The 17,798-nt window shown below is 36.7% G+C and overlaps 1 protein-coding gene across 1 annotated transcript in view; it reads right to left on the bottom strand.

Annotated features, from left to right (window-relative positions):
• LOC124722185 (dynein axonemal heavy chain 7-like) overlaps positions 1–17,798 on the bottom strand; it is a 913,348-nt gene that overhangs the window by 260,512 nt on the left and 635,038 nt on the right. The gene's annotated exons all lie outside the window — the stretch shown is intronic.

Here is a 17,798-nt window from a genome sequence, read left to right as displayed (position 1 = left end):
TCTAGGGCATATCATGCCAAATTCTATCCAGGTGGATCAGTACATCATCAAAATCCCTAGAGGGTTGGGGGGGGGCTGCCTATAATGCTCCAAATGTTCCGAATTGCATAGAGATCCAGTGACCTTGCTGGCCAACGTAGTGTTTGGCAAGCCCAAAAACAAGCAGTATGGCAGGTGACAGCCAGGTTGGTATCCCACTGTCCGGGGAATCACCAAACACGTCTTCAGCCTGGAATGTCATTGACTGTAGTACATCTACATCTACATCTACATTTATACTCCCCAAGCCACCCAATGGTGTGTGGCGGAGGGCACTTTATGTGCCACTGTCATTACCTGCCTTTCCTGTTCCACTCACATATGGGTCAGGGGAGGAACGACTGCCGGAAAGCCTCCATGCTCACTCGAATCTCTCTAATTTTACATTTGTGATCTCCTCGGGAGGTATAAGTAGGGGGAAGTAACATGTTCGATACCTCATCGAGAAACGCACCCTCTCGAAACCTGGACAGCAAGCTACACCGCGATGCAGAGCGCCCCTCTTGAAGAGTCTGCCACTTGAGTTTTGGTCCAAATAGTTTTTGTGTTGCTCGAAATTAATGTGTTTTCCCTAAAGCATGTGCTTACTTCTGTGACTCTCTCCTGCAGGTCATCTTCATTCACAGCATTAACAACAGGCTAGTGTCAGTGGCAAACTTGATTGTATCTGCTGCTGATATATGAGGTGTGTTCAAAAAGTAAGTTGACTTTATATTTTTATGAAAAAATATTTATTTATTCATCAATATTAATGTTGTTCCCTTCAAAGTAATCCTTCTCAGATACAATACAGTTGTGCAATTGCTTCTTCCAATCCTCGAAGCACTTCTCACAACCACTTCTTAGAACAGCCTTGAGAACTTCCAGTGACGCAATTTGTAATTTATTTGCATGAAACATGTAATTACATGCATAGCAACTGGTAGTACAAAACAACAGTATACAATCCAATTTTACTTTATAATGTAGTCGAAATTATTTGACATAATAATACTTTAGATTTTAGTTTCTATAGTAGGCTATAGAAGCACTGCTCAATGAGCCACGACATTAGATGTTTTTTGAATATCTCTCCAGTTATTACCTTCAATTCATTTGGCAGTGCATTGAAGCATTTTGCTCCATTAATATATGGACTGTTTGCAGTTTTTTGCAGTCTTCTGCGTATCATGTGGTAATTTTGTACTTGTCTTTTATTGTGATCATGAATTTCTACATTATGACAAGTTATATTTCTTATCTTCTACAGTTAATACTATTGTTTCAAACATATACATTGAATAGATAGTCAGAATTTTAAATTCTATAAACAATCCCTTACATGATGATCTAGCATCTTTTTTGCCTAATATTCTTGAGGCTCTTTTCTGGAGTTTAAATACTTGTTCTACATAAGTTTTGGAAGCCCCGCCCCACAATGCAAGACCATATGTTAGAAATGGATGTATTAAACCAAAATACATCATCCTCATTGTTTGGGTATTGGTATATGGAGCTATTCTTCTTAAAACATATAGGCTAGATGATAACCTTGCAAATATATTGTCAATTTGTTGTGTCCAGAGTAGTTTTGCTATCTATGCATATACCTAGGAATTTACACTCACTGCAGATTTTCCCTGCAATATTACTATCTTGAGAATCAATACAAGTTTGCAAATCACCAACATTGAAGGGGATTATATTTGTTTTTTGTAAGTTGACTTTTAAAATGTAATTTTCAAACTTTTCCCTTGCAATATCTATAAATTTTTTTACCTCTATGCTCAGATTAAGAATATCATTTCTCCAACAAAGGCCTGAACTGTCATCTGCATACATTCTAGTGAAGGTATCTTTGGGAAGGCATTGACGTAACAAATAAAAAGGTAGGGACCAATTATCGATCCCTGAGGCACACCAAATTTAATATTCATGACCCTTGATGTATATCTTTTTAATGTTTCTCCATTATTGTCTGAGATTGAGGTACACTGTCTTCTGTTTTTTAAATATGATGTGATGAGGTGCAATAGTTTTCCACTTATGCCATCTCTGGGCATTTTTGACAGAAGTACCTTATAATCAACCCTATCAAAAGCCTTTGATAGGTCTACGAAAACTCCAGCTACTTGCATGCCTTCATCAATTTTGTCAAGAGCTTTCAGCATAAATTGAAGTGTTGCAATCAGGGTTTTATGACCACTTCTGAAACCGCGCTGAAAATCTCCCAGGATGTTGTGCTTATTATAATGCTCTAGCATATATTTCAAAATTATTTTTTCAATTAACTTGCTAAAAACGGAAGTTAAAGAGAGTTGTCTGTAATTTTCTACTATTTGTTCATCACCTTTTTTTGTAGAGACGTTTAAAAATGGCTAATTTTAATATATCAGGGAACACTCCTTTCAAGACACTATTTATAAGATGTTCCACACTGTTTAAGTAAAAATGGAGAAATTTCATCCCAGGTAGCGGATTTTTTGTTTTTACATTCTCTGGTGAGCTGCAGAATATCCTTGATTTCAAGTTCATGGAATTGATTAGCTTCGGAATTGTCCTCAGCAAGACTTCCAACAGGTACTTTATCTGTGGTACAAAAGTCAGATTCTATGATATCTATCAAATAGTCATTGAAAATGTTACTGATCTCTTGAGGATTGGTGACATCATTATTGTTATTAGATGACTGTATGTTGATATTACCTTTTAGTTTTGTTTCACTGTCTCTTATTTTATTTACTATTGATCAGCAGTTCTTGGAGATACAATTTGAATTTTGTATTTTCGAGTTAATCTTTTCAGCCTTCAATCTTTTGACTTGCTTGCAAAACTGGTACTTGTATTTTTTGTATTTATCCCTGTGCTCATTGTATTGGTTTTGGTCTCTCTTTGTATCATAGAGATTTCTTCCAATTTTTCTTTCAGTTCTTTGGTAGAATTATCAAATTCCATGGGACTTGAATGTATAGCCTTATTCTTATTAATATTTATCTTTCTGATGGGAATAGTATTATCTAGATGATAAGATAATGTATCTAGAAAGACATCCCACTTATTATTCACTCCTTCGGCTTGAAATACTAGATGCTAAGATTCATGACCAAGGCTCTCTCTCAGTTTGGCAATGTTAATAACAGAGAGATTTCTTTTGTAGTCATAAATTTTCTTTGGTTTTATAAAAGGATCTCCCTTTAGCACTAATAGTTTTCCTAGATGGTCAGAGATGTGACCATTTACAACAGCAGCTATGGCAGTATTTTCGCAATTAGTAATAACATGGTCTATTGAGGTTATACTAGTTGGAGTTATTCTAGTGGGTATGTGTCTCAACAGATCTTTTGTGCCATAAGAATAGATACAGTCTTAGAAGTGTTTGCTTTCTTGGGAATCTTGTAACATGTTGACATTAATATTCCCTAATAAGATAACATTTATATTCTCTTGCTTGGACATTAATTTACATAATACTGTATCAAGGGAATTAAGAAATAATTCAAAATTTCCATTTGTTGATCTATACAATGCTAAGATAAAGCACACAACAGACAAGAATTTTAACTTAATTGCTACAATTTCACAGTGCAAATCAATGGAATACTCATTTACCCAAGAGAAATTTTTGAAAGATTCTACTAAGTTATTTGTTCTCAGGTAGATAGCCACTTCTCCACCTTTATGCTTAGAATGACAGTAAAAATCAGTGCAGTTTTAATTTCCTCAATTGTTGAAAATCTTCGTCCCTTCATAGGTCTCTTCAGTTTTGGGAACAGGAAACGTGGCAGGGGGCCAAATCTGGTGAATATGGTGGCTGAAGCATGATTGTTGTGTTGTTTTTGGCTAAAAAATCTCTCAGAAGCAGTGATGAATGATCAGGTGAATTGTCGTGATGCAAAAGCCATGAATTGTTTTTTCACAATTCCAGACTTTTTTGCATATTGCTTCTTGCAAATGGCGCATAATGTCCAGGTAATACTTCTTATTGACCATACAACCTTGAGGCAAAAATTGAAAAAAAAATTTAAAAAAATAATAATACAGTGAGCTATACTTTGACGTTTGATCGAACTTGGCGTGCTTCTTTTGGTCTTGGCTCTCCAGGATGCTTCCATTGGGACGATTGCACTTTGGCTTCACCTTCATAACCGTAAACTCATGTTATGTGACCAGTTATGATCCTTTTGAGAAAATCAGTGTCGTCACTGACGTCATTGAAGAGCTACTGAGTGATGCTCATGCGATCGTTCTTCTGATCAAAATTGAATAGTTCTGGAACAAATTTCTCTGGCACACGTATCATGCCCAAAACATCCAAAAAAATTGCATTACATGAGCTAACTGATATGCCAACATCCTCAGCAACTTCTCTTATGGTAATTCAATTATTTTCCAAAACAGTTTTCTTCACAGCTTTGATGTTATCTCCTGTTGTTGATGTGCTGAGCTGTCCAGAGTGAGGTTTGTCATTTGTGTCTTCTTGGCTATCTTGGAAGAGCTTGTACCACTTGTAAACATTTTTTTTTTACTTAGAGCAGACTCAATGTATCCCACTGTCAACATTCCAAGTGTTTTAGAGCACTTGATTCCATTTTTCACACAAAATGTGATGCAAATTGTATGATCCATTTTCTGTAATAATCAAAAATTGCTGAGCACACCAACATACATCAAACCTTTCTATCTGTCTAAAGTAAATGAAATATGCTTTACACTTAAAACTGTGAACATATGTTCAGGACATGTGTATTAACATAACAAAAAAAAAAATCGATAGTTAAATGTACATTGCCGCACAATTTGAAAAGTCTTCTTATTTTTTGAACAGCCCTCATATGGTTGGCTTGTCATTTATAAATGTTAAGAACATCAATGGACCCATTATGGAGCCCTGTGACACACCATATATGACTCCCTGGTATGCTGATGTATTAACTCTACCTGTACGTTATACAACTATCCTATGATACCAATTAGAAATGCCGGTTATGAATCAGTCATATGCTACTCTACAAATACTATAGCAATATAGACACAGACGTGAGGAAGCTTATGTGCCTTCCCACTGCCCCCTCGCCCCTCAACTCCAATCCACTATGGCATACCCACAGCCCTTTAAACATCTAGTCATGCTGGCAAAAAGCCCCCCACTGCATTAGCTTTCTTATGAAGTTTGTTGGCACATCAGTCACAATTCAAAAACAACAGCAGCATTCATGAATATAATACTAGAAGGAAAAATGATCTAAACTGTCCATCACTCACCCTGTGTGTGGCACAGAAAAGAGTGAAGTAATCAGCCATCTGAATCTTTTATCATCTAGCAAGTGATTTAATGGCTGATAAAATTAGCTCCAACCATAAACTGAATTGATGTCTCCTTCACAGTTCCTCCTACACTATTCAACATCAGAGTATAGTCAAGAGTAAGTAGTTGAGTGCACATAATAAAAACACACACACACACACACACACACACACACACACACACACACAAACAACCTTAATAAATCGTGTAAGTGGTCAGCATGGTGCCATATTTTCCACTGGGAAGATGAACTGTAATTGTAAAACTGTACCATATTTTAGCAAGAGACAACAATTTTGATCCACAGAACGTGCAGCTGACTAACTAACCTACTCCTTCAGTAAGTTGATCAAACTTCAGTTATATTAATTACATCTGGGATGGCACTGAGTGAGTTGTGTGTTTCTTGAATGCTGCTATGTCCAAGTTCTATGAGTTATTGTAGGCAACTGAGTAGGCTTGGATTTATTTATTTATTTAGGCAGGGATCAAGTTAAAATGATATAAGATTTGTCATAAAACAATGAAAACAAATAGCTCAAAACTATACACATATACAGAATATACGCCATTACCTACACTATTATGAGGATTGAACAGTTACCTTCTCCAATAATTTTAATGTCTCGTGGAATGAATAGCATGTTTAGTCTTTTTTGTGATAAGACTGCTACATGCTAATGGGTAGTTGCAGAAACATCTCAATTACAAAGGTACAAATGACCATAGAATTGAATAAGAAATTCAACACATTCTGTGCATTAGATTTGAAGAGCTGACTTTGTTTCTAAAGTGAGAATTAGACATACTTAATTTAGGAAATGGCTCAAGTTTAAGCCCCCAAAAAATGTAAACCTAGCACAATAAAAAAGCAGAACTAACTCATAAAACTACTTTACTACTTCAGTCAAATCCTTTTTAATAGCATTCTAGAACATATGCTGAATTCAAACAAAAACTTACCCTGAAAAAATTATTTGATTCATGGTAACCAGTAAAAATGTCATAAACACCTGTCAGTCAAATCCAAACTTTTGTAATTCATATATAATGTCATAACAGCAATAGACAGTGGTAATTTGTCTGGACCCACACATGTTCTATCAAGACATATTGGGCACAGAAGTACCTCAAAATCATTCGGACAGTTCATAGATCCACATGCCATGTGTGGGCGAGCATTGTCCTGTAGAAAAATATCACCACAGTATTGTCACAACAGGTAACCCATAAGGACGCAGGATGTTTGTGAAATACCACTGTGCCAATAGAGTTTCCACAGTCACTGTCAACTGTGATCTAAAGTCAGAGCCTATGGCTCCCCACATCATGAAACTAGGAGTAACAGCACTGCACTTCTCTAAAACAATGGAAGAAATGGACCCATCCACACATCACTGAAAGAACACAATAATACGATTCATCAGCAGTCAGAGCTTCCCAGTGACAACACCACTACAAATGCAGCAGTTTGTGTTGTGTTGACAGTGACAGCCCTACACTTGAGGTGGTAATTCCACAGCTGGTTGCTGTTAGTCTCCTAACTATGGTGCTGTGAGACACAGAATGTTGCACAGAGACTATTACTTGTTGTAAGAAGGCAGGTGCAGATGTGAAGGAGTTACAGTGTGCTAGTTACATAATACTGCTATCCTCCCTTGTGGTTATCAGTTGTGGTTCTTCAGAACACTGACAATGAGTATCCTGCCCTTATGTTCACATGAGTTCCAAAATCATGCCACTGCCACATCCAAATTTCCCATAAATCTGGACATTGCATGATTTGACATGGAAGGCTCTCTATGTGGCACCTTTTGAACTCTGCAGGTGCTGATAATACTGTCATACATGAGTACACTAGATTTCCATGTCCTACACAGTAATTACTCAATCACTTAACAGCTGACACTGTCCATGCTTCTTATACACAACACTAAACTCAAACTGTACTAATGCACTCTGGTGACCTTTGTACCTGTCCCAGAGAGTTGCGAATCTAATCATTCACATATCCACCAATTGTGCATAGATGTATGAGGTTACATTGCTCTCAGAACTAGACTTATGGGTGCTTCACATTTTTTGTAAGGCAGTATAAATCAGTTTTCCCATAGACTTGACAAGTATGAGTACTTTTCAATGTATAAAGAGTTGAAAGTATGCATTTCATGAAACACAGAAATGTCTTGGCCTCTGACAGTAGAATAGGGCTTCAAATCTTAATCCTGGATTAATTAGTCAAATCTGGAGTCAGCCATGTCAAACAATTTCCTGGGATTACACAATATTAAATGGAAAGATGACATACATTGAGTTGTAAGCAAAGTAAATAGCAGGTTTTTGATTTATTTATAGGATAATAAGTAGTCACTATCAGTTTACAAATGAAGAATGTGATATTTTTCTTTCTTTCTAAAGTGTGGAATCTGTATACAGCCAGAATACCAGAGGCATGTAACACATACAAAGAAGGGCACTGTCAATGGGCACCTGTCAGTTTGCCTCCTAAAATGTGTAACATATAAAATGATGAGCCAAAACATTATGACCACCTACTTAATACCTTGTTTGTCCATCTTTGGAATGAAATACATCACTGATGAAAAGAATGTCTCCCATAGTATAATACTGCTACCACCAGCCTGCATCCATGGTGTGCTGCACGTTTTGAGCTACTGTTCACCTCAATGATGGTATTTGTGGATACAACTATTGACCTAGTGTAGCAAACATGTAATTCATCTAAAGAGCCGACATGTTTCCATTAATTGACAGTCGAATTGTGATGGTGCATAATTTATGATGTCATTGGGTCAACATGTAGGCATAGTCTGCTGTGGAGCTCCATGTTCAACAATATACGATGAACACTATGCTCCGGAACACCTTTGTGTGCAGCAGTAATGGGCTCTTTCAGCATAGATGCCACATACCACCATCTATCCTACTTTACAGAGCAGACAAGCCTCCAAACTCCATGTTCTGTGAAGAATCATGAATGTCCAATCATTTAGCACCTAGTGGTAGTTTTACTGTCCTTCTACTTCTTTCCATAGATGTTTAAAACAGTAGTATGTGAACATTTGACCAGATTCAACATTTTTCAAATACTCATTCACAGGCTTTGCATAATAATAATCTGCCCTTTGTTGAAGTCACTTATCTCATTGGATTTCCCCATTTGCATCCCATATCTTTGCTAGGGTGATCCACTGTCTATGTCTGCCCCACTTACATACTTTTGTTACCATATCACATGCCCACCACCAGGCAACATCCAGTGTCATGGTGGGCAGTAGTCATAATATTTTGGCTTCACAGTATATAATGTATGACAAACAGAAACTTAGAAAATTCTAAGAATTAGCTTCCAGAGTGGAAGGTAAATATATTTACAGCCTCATGTGTAACACTCTGACAAAGTTAGTGAAGAAAAAAGTTGATTAACACTGAGTAAATTCAGTAAATTAACAAATCTTCTTTTTAAATTCCATTCACAAATCGAGTAAGAAGACTGTAGTATGTATTGTAAGTGGTTCATTTTTCCATATTCTGTGACATGTGGAGCTCTAATTGGTTGCTGTTCAGCAGGTATAATGTAGTCGAATGATTCCTTTAGTTTCTGTATCTAATGCATGATCAAATCAATTTAGTGTTGTTGTTTGGAGACTAGTATTGCTGCAATTACATGTATGTAATTGTGGATATCCATTTATACGTTTACAAGTTACATGGCATAGAAACTTTCATTTTTATGTGCAACAAGAATATCTGCAAATGACCATATGTCCCAGCTGATGGTATTTTACTGTAGAAGGTGCCCTCTGCCATGAATTTATTAGTGACTAACAAATTATTAGTGTTGGGGGGGCCTGCCTATAATGCTCCAAATGTTCCGAATTGCATAGAGATCCAGTGACCTTGCTGGCCAACGTAGTGTTTGGCAAGCCCAAAAACAAGCAGTATGGCAGGTGACAGCCAGGTTGGTATCCCACTGTCCGGGGAATCACCACACACGTCTTCAGCCTGGAATGTCATTGACTGTAGTACATCTACATCTACATCTACATTTATACTCCGCAAGCCACCCAATGGTGTGTGGCGGAGGGCACTTTACGTGCCACTGTCATTACCTGCCTTTCCTGTTCCACTCGCATATGGGTCAGGGGAGGAACGACTGCCGGAAAGCCTCCATGCTCACTCGAATCTCTCTAATTTTACATTTGTGATCTCCTCGGGAGGTATAAGTAGGGGGAAGTAACATGTTCGATACCTCATCGAGAAACGCACCCTCTCGAAACCTGGACAGCAAGCTACACCGCGATGCAGAGCGCCCCTCTTGAAGAGTCTGCCACTTGAGTTTTGGTCCAAATAGTTTTTGTGTTGCTCGAAATTAATGTGTTTTCCCTAAAGCATGTGCTTACTTCTGTGACTCTCTCCTGCAGGTCATCTTCATTCACAGCATTAACAACAGGCTAGTGTCAGTGGCAAACTTGATTGTATCTGCTGCTGATATATGAGGTGTGTTCAAAAAGTAAGTTGACTTTATATTTTTATGAAAAAATATTTATTTATTCATCAATATTAATGTTGTTCCCTTCAAAGTAATCCTTCTCAGATACAATACAGTTGTGCAATTGCTTCTTCCAATCCTCGAAGCACTTCTCACAACCACTTCTTAGAACAGCCTTGAGAACTTCCAGTGACGCAATTTGTAATTTATTTGCATGAAACATGTAATTACATGCATAGCAACTGGTAGTACAAAACAACAGTATACAATCCAATTTTACTTTATAATGTAGTCGAAATTATTTGACATAATAATACTTTAGATTTTAGTTTCTATAGTAGGCTATAGAAGCACTGCTCAATGAGCCACGACATTAGATGTTTTTTGAATATCTCTCCAGTTATTACCTTCAATTCATTTGGCAGTGCATTGAAGCATTTTGCTCCATTAATATATGGACTGTTTGCAGTTTTTTGCAGTCTTCTGCGTATCATGTGGTAATTTTGTACTTGTCTTTTATTGTGATCATGAATTTCTACATTATGACAAGTTATATTTCTTATCTTCTACAGTTAATACTATTGTTTCAAACATATACATTGAATAGATAGTCAGAATTTTAAATTCTATAAACAATCCCTTACATGATGATCTAGCATCTTTTTTGCCTAATATTCTCGAGGCTCTTTTCTGGAGTTTAAATACTTGTTCTACATAAGTTTTGGAAGCCCCGCCCCACAATGCAAGACCATATGTTAGAAATGGATGTATTAAACCAAAATACATCATCCTCATTGTTTGGGTATTGGTATATGGAGCTATTCTTCTTAAAACATATAGGCTAGATGATAACCTTGCAAATATATTGTCAATTTGTTGTGTCCAGAGTAGTTTTGCTATCTATGCATATACCTAGGAATTTACACTCACTGCAGATTTTCCCTGCAATATTACTATCTTGAGAATCAATACAAGTTTGCAAATCACCAACATTGAAGGGGATTATATTTGTTTTTTGTAAGTTGACTTTTAAAATGTAATTTTCAAACTTTTCCCTTGCAATATCTATAAATTTTTTTACCTCTATGCTCAGATTAAGAATATCATTTCTCCAACAAAGGCCTGAACTGTCATCTGCATACATTCTAGTGAAGGTATCTTTGGGAAGGCATTGACGTAACAAATAAAAAGGTAGGGACCAATTATCGATCCCTGAGGCACACCAAATTTAGTATTCATGACCCTTGATGTATATCTTTTTAATGTTTCTCCATTATTGTCTGAGATTGAGGTACACTGTCTTCTGTTTTTTAAATATGATGTGATGAGGTGCAATAGTTTTCCACTTATGCCATCTCTGGGCATTTTTGACAGAAGTACCTTATAATCAACCCTATCAAAAGCCTTTGATAGGTCTACGAAAACTCCAGCTACTTGCATGCCTTCATCAATTTTGTCAAGAGCTTTCAGCATAAATTGAAGTGTTGCAATCAGGGTTTTATGACCACTTCTGAAACCGCGCTGAAAATCTCCCAGGATGTTGTGCTTATTATAATGCTCTAGCATATATTTCAAAATTATTTTTTCAATTAACTTGCTAAAAACGGAAGTTAAAGAGAGTTGTCTGTAATTTTCTACTATTTGTTCATCACCTTTTTTTGTAGAGACGTTTAAAAATGGCTAATTTTAATATATCAGGGAACACTCCTTTCAAGACACTATTTATAAGATGTTCCACACTGTTTAAGTAAAAATGGAGAAATTTCATCCCAGGTAGCGGATTTTTTGTTTTTACATTCTCTGGTGAGCTGCAGAATATCCTTGATTTCAAGTTCATGGAATTGATTAGCTTCGGAATTGTCCTCAGCAAGACTTCCAACAGGTACTTTATCTGTGGTACAAAAGTCAGATTCTATGATATCTATCAAATAGTCATTGAAAATGTTACTGATCTCTTGAGGATTGGTGACATCATTATTGTTATTAGATGACTGTATGTTGATATTACCTTTTAGTTTTGTTTCACTGTCTCTTATTTTATTTACTATTGATCAGCAGTTCTTGGAGATACAATTTGAATTTTGTATTTTCGAGTTAATCTTTTCAGCCTTCAATCTTTTGACTTGCTTGCAAAACTGGTACTTGTATTTTTTGTATTTATCCCTGTGCTCATTGTATTGGTTTTGGTCTCTCTTTGTATCATAGAGATTTCTTCCAATTTTTCTTTCAGTTCTTTGGTAGAATTATCAAATTCCATGGGACTTGAATGTATAGCCTTATTCTTATTAATATTTATCTTTCTGATGGGAATAGTATTATCTAGATGATAAGATAATGTATCTAGAAAGACATCCCACTTATTATTCACTCCTTCGGCTTGAAATACTAGATGCTAAGATTCATGACCAAGGCTCTCTCTCAGTTTGGCAATGTTAATAACAGAGAGATTTCTTTTGTAGTCATAAATTTTCTTTGGTTTTATAAAAGGATCTCCCTTTAGCACTAATAGTTTTCCTAGATGGTCAGAGATGTGACCATTTACAACAGCAGCTATGGCAGTATTTTCGCAATTAGTAATAACATGGTCTATTGAGGTTATACTAGTTGGAGTTATTCTAGTGGGTATGTGTCTCAACAGATCTTTTGTGCCATAAGAATAGATACAGTCTTTGAAGTGTTTGCTTTCTTGGGAATCTTGTAACATGTTGACATTAATATTCCCTAATAAGATAACATTTATATTCTCTTGCTTGGACATTAATTTACATAATACTGTATCAAGGGAATTAAGAAATAATTCAAAATTTCCATTTGTTGATCTATACAATGCTAAGATAAAGCACACAACAGACAAGAATTTTAACTTAATTGCTACAATTTCACAGTGCAAATCAGTGGAATACTCATTTACCCAAGAGAAATTTTTGAAAGATTCTACTAAGTTATTTGTTCTCAGGTAGATAGCCACTTCTCCACCTTTATGCTTAGAATGACAGTAAAAATCAGTGCAGTTTTAATTTCCTCAATTGTTGAAAATCTTCGTCCCTTCATAGGTCTCTTCAGTTTTGGGAACAGGAAACGTGGCAGGGGGCCAAATCTGGTGAATATGGTGGCTGAAGCATGATTGTTGTGTTGTTTTTGGCTAAAAAATCTCTCAGAAGCAGTGATGAATGATCAGGTGAATTGTCGTGATGCAAAAGCCATGAATTGTTTTTTCACAATTCCAGACTTTTTTGCATATTGCTTCTTGCAAATGGCGCATAATGTCCAGGTAATACTTCTTATTGACCATACAACCTTGAGGCAAAAATTGAAAAAAAAATTTAAAAAAATAATAATACAGTGAGCTATACTTTGACGTTTGATCGAACTTGGCGTGCTTCTTTTGGTCTTGGCTCTCCAGGATGCTTCCATTGGGACGATTGCACTTTGGCTTCACCTTCATAACCGTAAACTCATGTTATGTGACCAGTTATGATCCTTTTGAGAAAATCAGTGTCGTCACTGACGTCATTGAAGAGCTACTGAGTGATGCTCATGCGATCGTTCTTCTGATCAAAATTGAATAGTTCTGGAACAAATTTCTCTGGCACACGTATCATGCCCAAAACATCCAAAAAAATTGCATTACATGAGCTAACTGATATGCCAACATCCTCAGCAACTTCTCTTATGGTAATTCAATTATTTTCCAAAACAGTTTTCTTCACAGCTTTGATGTTATCTCCTGTTGTTGATGTGCTGAGCTGTCCAGAGTGAGGTTTGTCATTTGTGTCTTCTTGGCTATCTTGGAAGAGCTTGTACCACTTGTAAACATTTTTTTTTACTTAGAGCAGACTCAATGTATCCCACTGTCAACATTCCAAGTGTTTTAGAGCACTTGATTCCATTTTTCACACAAAATGTGATGCAAATTGTATGATCCATTTTCTGTAATAATCAAAAATTGCCGAGCACACCAAAATACATCAAACCTTTCTATCTGTCTAAAGTAAATGAAATATGCTTTACACTTAAAACTGTGAACATATGTTCAGGACATGTGTATTAACATAACAAAAAAAAAAAAAAATCGATAGTTAAATGTACATTGCCCGCACAATTTGAAAAGTCTTCTTATTTTTTGAACAGCCCTCATATGGTTGGCTTGTCATTTATAAATGTTAAGAACATCAATGGACCCATTATGGAGCCCTGTGACACACCATATATGACTCCCTGGTATGCTGATGTATCAACTCTACCTGTACGTTATACAACTATCCTATGATACCAATTAGAAATGCAGGTTATGAATCAGTCATATGCTACTCTACAAATACTATAGCAATATAGACACAGACGTGAGGAAGCTTATGTGCCTTCCCACTGCCCCCTCGCCCCTCAACTCCAATCCACTATGGCATACCCACAGCCCTTTAAACATCTAGTCATGCTGGCAAAAAGCCCCCCACTGCATTAGCTTTCTTATGAAGTTTGTTGGCACATCAGTCACAATTCAAAAACAACAGCAGCATTCATGAATATAATACTAGAAGGAAAAATGATCTAAACTGTCCATCACTCACCCTGTGTGTGGCACAGAAAAGAGTGAAGTAATCAGCCATCTGAATCTTTTATCATCTAGCAAGTGATTTAATGGCTGATAAAATTAGCTCCAACCATAAACTGAATTGATGTCTCCTTCACAGTTCCTCCTACACTATTCAACATCAGAGTATAGTCAAGAGTAAGTAGTTGAGTGCACATAATAAAAACACACACACACACACACACACACACACACACACACACACACACACACACACACACAAACAAACAACCTTAATAAATCGTGTAAGTGGTCAGCATGGTGCCATATTTTCCACTGGGAAGATGAACTGTAATTGTAAAACTGTACCATATTTTAGCAAGAGACAACAATTTTGATCCACAGAACGTGCAGCTGACTAACTAACCTACTCCTTCAGTAAGTTGATCAAACTTCAGTTATATTAATTACATCTGGGATGGCACTGAGTGAGTTGTGTGTTTCTTGAATGCTGCTATGTCCAAGTTCTATGAGTTATTGTAGGCAACTGAGTAGGCTTGGATTTATTTATTTATTTAGGCAGGGATCAAGTTAAAATGATATAAGATTTGTCATAAAACAATGAAAACAAATAGCTCAAAACTATACACATATACAGAATATACGCCATTACCTACACTATTATGAGGATTGAACAGTTTCCTTCTCCAATAATTTTAATGTCTCGTGGAATGAATAGCATGTTTAGTCTTTTTTGTGATAAGACTGCTACATGCTAATGGGTAGTTGCAGAAACATCTCAATTACAAAGGTACAAATGACCATAGAATTGAATAAGAAATTCAACACATTCTGTGCATTAGATTTGAAGAGCTGACTTTGTTTCTAAAGTGAGAATTAGACATACTTAATTTAGGAAATGGCTCAAGTTTAAGCCCCCAAAAAATGTAAACCTAGCACAATAAAAAAGCAGAACTAACTCATAAAACTACTTTACTACTTCAGTCAAATCCTTTTTAATAGCATTCTAGAACATATGCTGAATTCAAACAAAAACTTACCCTGAAAAAATTATTTGATTCATGGTAACCAGTAAAAATGTCATAAACACCTGTCAGTCAAATCCAAACTTTTGTAATTCATATATAATGTCATAACAGCAATAGACAGTGGTAATTTGTCTGGACCCACACATGTTCTATCAAGACATATTGGGCACAGAAGTACCTCAAAATCATTCGGACAGTTCATAGATCCACATGCCATGTGTGGGCGAGCATTGTCCTGTAGAAAAATATCACCACAGTATTGTCACAACAGGTAACCCATAAGGACGCAGGATGTTTGTGAAATACCACTGTGCCAATAGAGTTTCCACAGTCACTGTCAACTGTGATCTAAAGTCAGAGCCTATGGCTCCCCACATCATGAAACTAGGAGTAACAGCACTGCACTTCTCTAAAACAATGGAAGAAATGGACCCATCCACACATCACTGAAAGAACACAATAATACGATTCATCAGCAGTCAGAGCTTCCCAGTGACAACACCACTACAAATGCAGCAGTTTGTGTTGTGTTGACAGTGACAGCCCTACACTTGAGGTGGTAATTCCACAGCTGGTTGCTGTTAGTCTCCTAACTATGGTGCTGTGAGACACAGAATGTTGCAGAGAGACTATTACTTGTTGTAAGAAGGCAGGTGCAGATGTGAAGGAGTTACAGTGTGCTAGTTACATAATACTGCTATCCTCCCTTGTGGTTATCAGTTGTGGTTCTTCAGAACACTGACAATGAGTATCCTGCCCTTATGTTCACATGAGTTCCAAAATCATGCCACTGCCACATCCAAATTTCCCATAAATCTGGACATTGCATGATTTGACATGGAAGGCTCTCTATGTGGCACCTTTTGAACTCTGCAGGTGCTGATAATACTGTCATACATGAGTACACTAGATTTCCATGTCCTACACAGTAATTACTCAATCACTTAACAGCTGACACTGTCCATGCTTCTTATACACAACACTAAACTCAAACTGTACTAATGCACTCTGGTGACCTTTGTACCTGTCCCAGAGAGTTGCGAATCTAATCATTCACATATCCACCAATTGTGCATAGATGTATGAGGTTACATTGCTCTCAGAACTAGACTTATGGGTGCTTCACATTTTTTGTAAGGCAGTATAAATCAGTTTTCCCATAGACTTGACAAGTATGAGTACTTTTCAATGTATAAAGAGTTGAAAGTATGCATTTCATGAAACACAGAAATGTCTTGGCCTCTGACAGTAGAATAGGGCTTCAAATCTTAATCCTGGATTAATTAGTCAAATCTGGAGTCAGCCATGTCAAACAATTTCCTGGGATTACACAATATTAAATGGAAAGATGACATACATTGAGTTGTAAGCAAAGTAAATAGCAGGTTTTTGATTTATTTATAGGATAATAAGTAGTCACTATCAGTTTACAAATGAAGAATGTTATATTTTTCTTTCTTTCTAAAGTGTGGAATCTGTATACAGCCAGAATACCAGAGGCATGTAACACATACAAAGAACGGCACTGTCAATGGGCACCTGTCAGTTTGCCTCCTAAAATGTGTAACATATAAACTGATGAGCCAAAACATTATGACCACCTACTTAATACCTTGTTTGTCCATCTTTGGAATGAAATACATCACTGATGAAAAGAATGTCTCCCATAGTATAATACTGCTACCACCAGCCTGCATCCATGGTGTGCTGCACGTTTTGAGCTACTGTTCACCTCAATGATGGTATTTGTGGATACAACTATTGACCTAGTGTAGCAAACATGTAATTCATCTAAAGAGCCGACATGTTTCCATTAATTGACAGTCGAATTGTGATGGTGCATAAGTTATGATGTCATTGGGTCAACATGTAGGCATAGTCTGCTGTGGAGCTCCATGTTCAACAATATACGATGAACACTATGCTCCGGAACACCTTTGTGTGCAGCAGTAATGGGCTCTTTCAGCATAGATGCCACATACCACCATCTATCCTACTTTACAGAGCAGACAAGCCTCCAAACTCCATGTTCTGTGAAGAATCATGAATGTCCAATCATTTAGCACCTAGTGGTAGTTTTACTGTCCTTCTACTTCTTTCCATAGATGTTTAAAACAGTAGTATGTGAACATTTGACCAGATTCAACATTTTTCAAATACTCATTCACAGGCTTTGCATAATAATAATCTGCCCTTTGTTGAAGTCACTTATCTCATTGGATTTCCCCATTTGCATCCCATATCTTTGCTAGGGTGATCCACTGTCTATGTCTGCCCCACTTACATACTTTTGTTACCATATCACATGCCCACCACCAGGCAACATCCAGTGTCATGGTGGGCAGTAGTCATAATATTTTGGCTTCACAGTATATAATGTAT

The sequence above is a fragment of the Schistocerca piceifrons genome, chromosome X, assembly GCF_021461385.2.
Source record: "Schistocerca piceifrons isolate TAMUIC-IGC-003096 chromosome X, iqSchPice1.1, whole genome shotgun sequence".
NCBI lineage: Eukaryota > Metazoa > Arthropoda > Insecta > Orthoptera > Acrididae > Schistocerca > Schistocerca piceifrons.
This window is presented reverse-complemented; position numbering and strand designations above follow the sequence as displayed.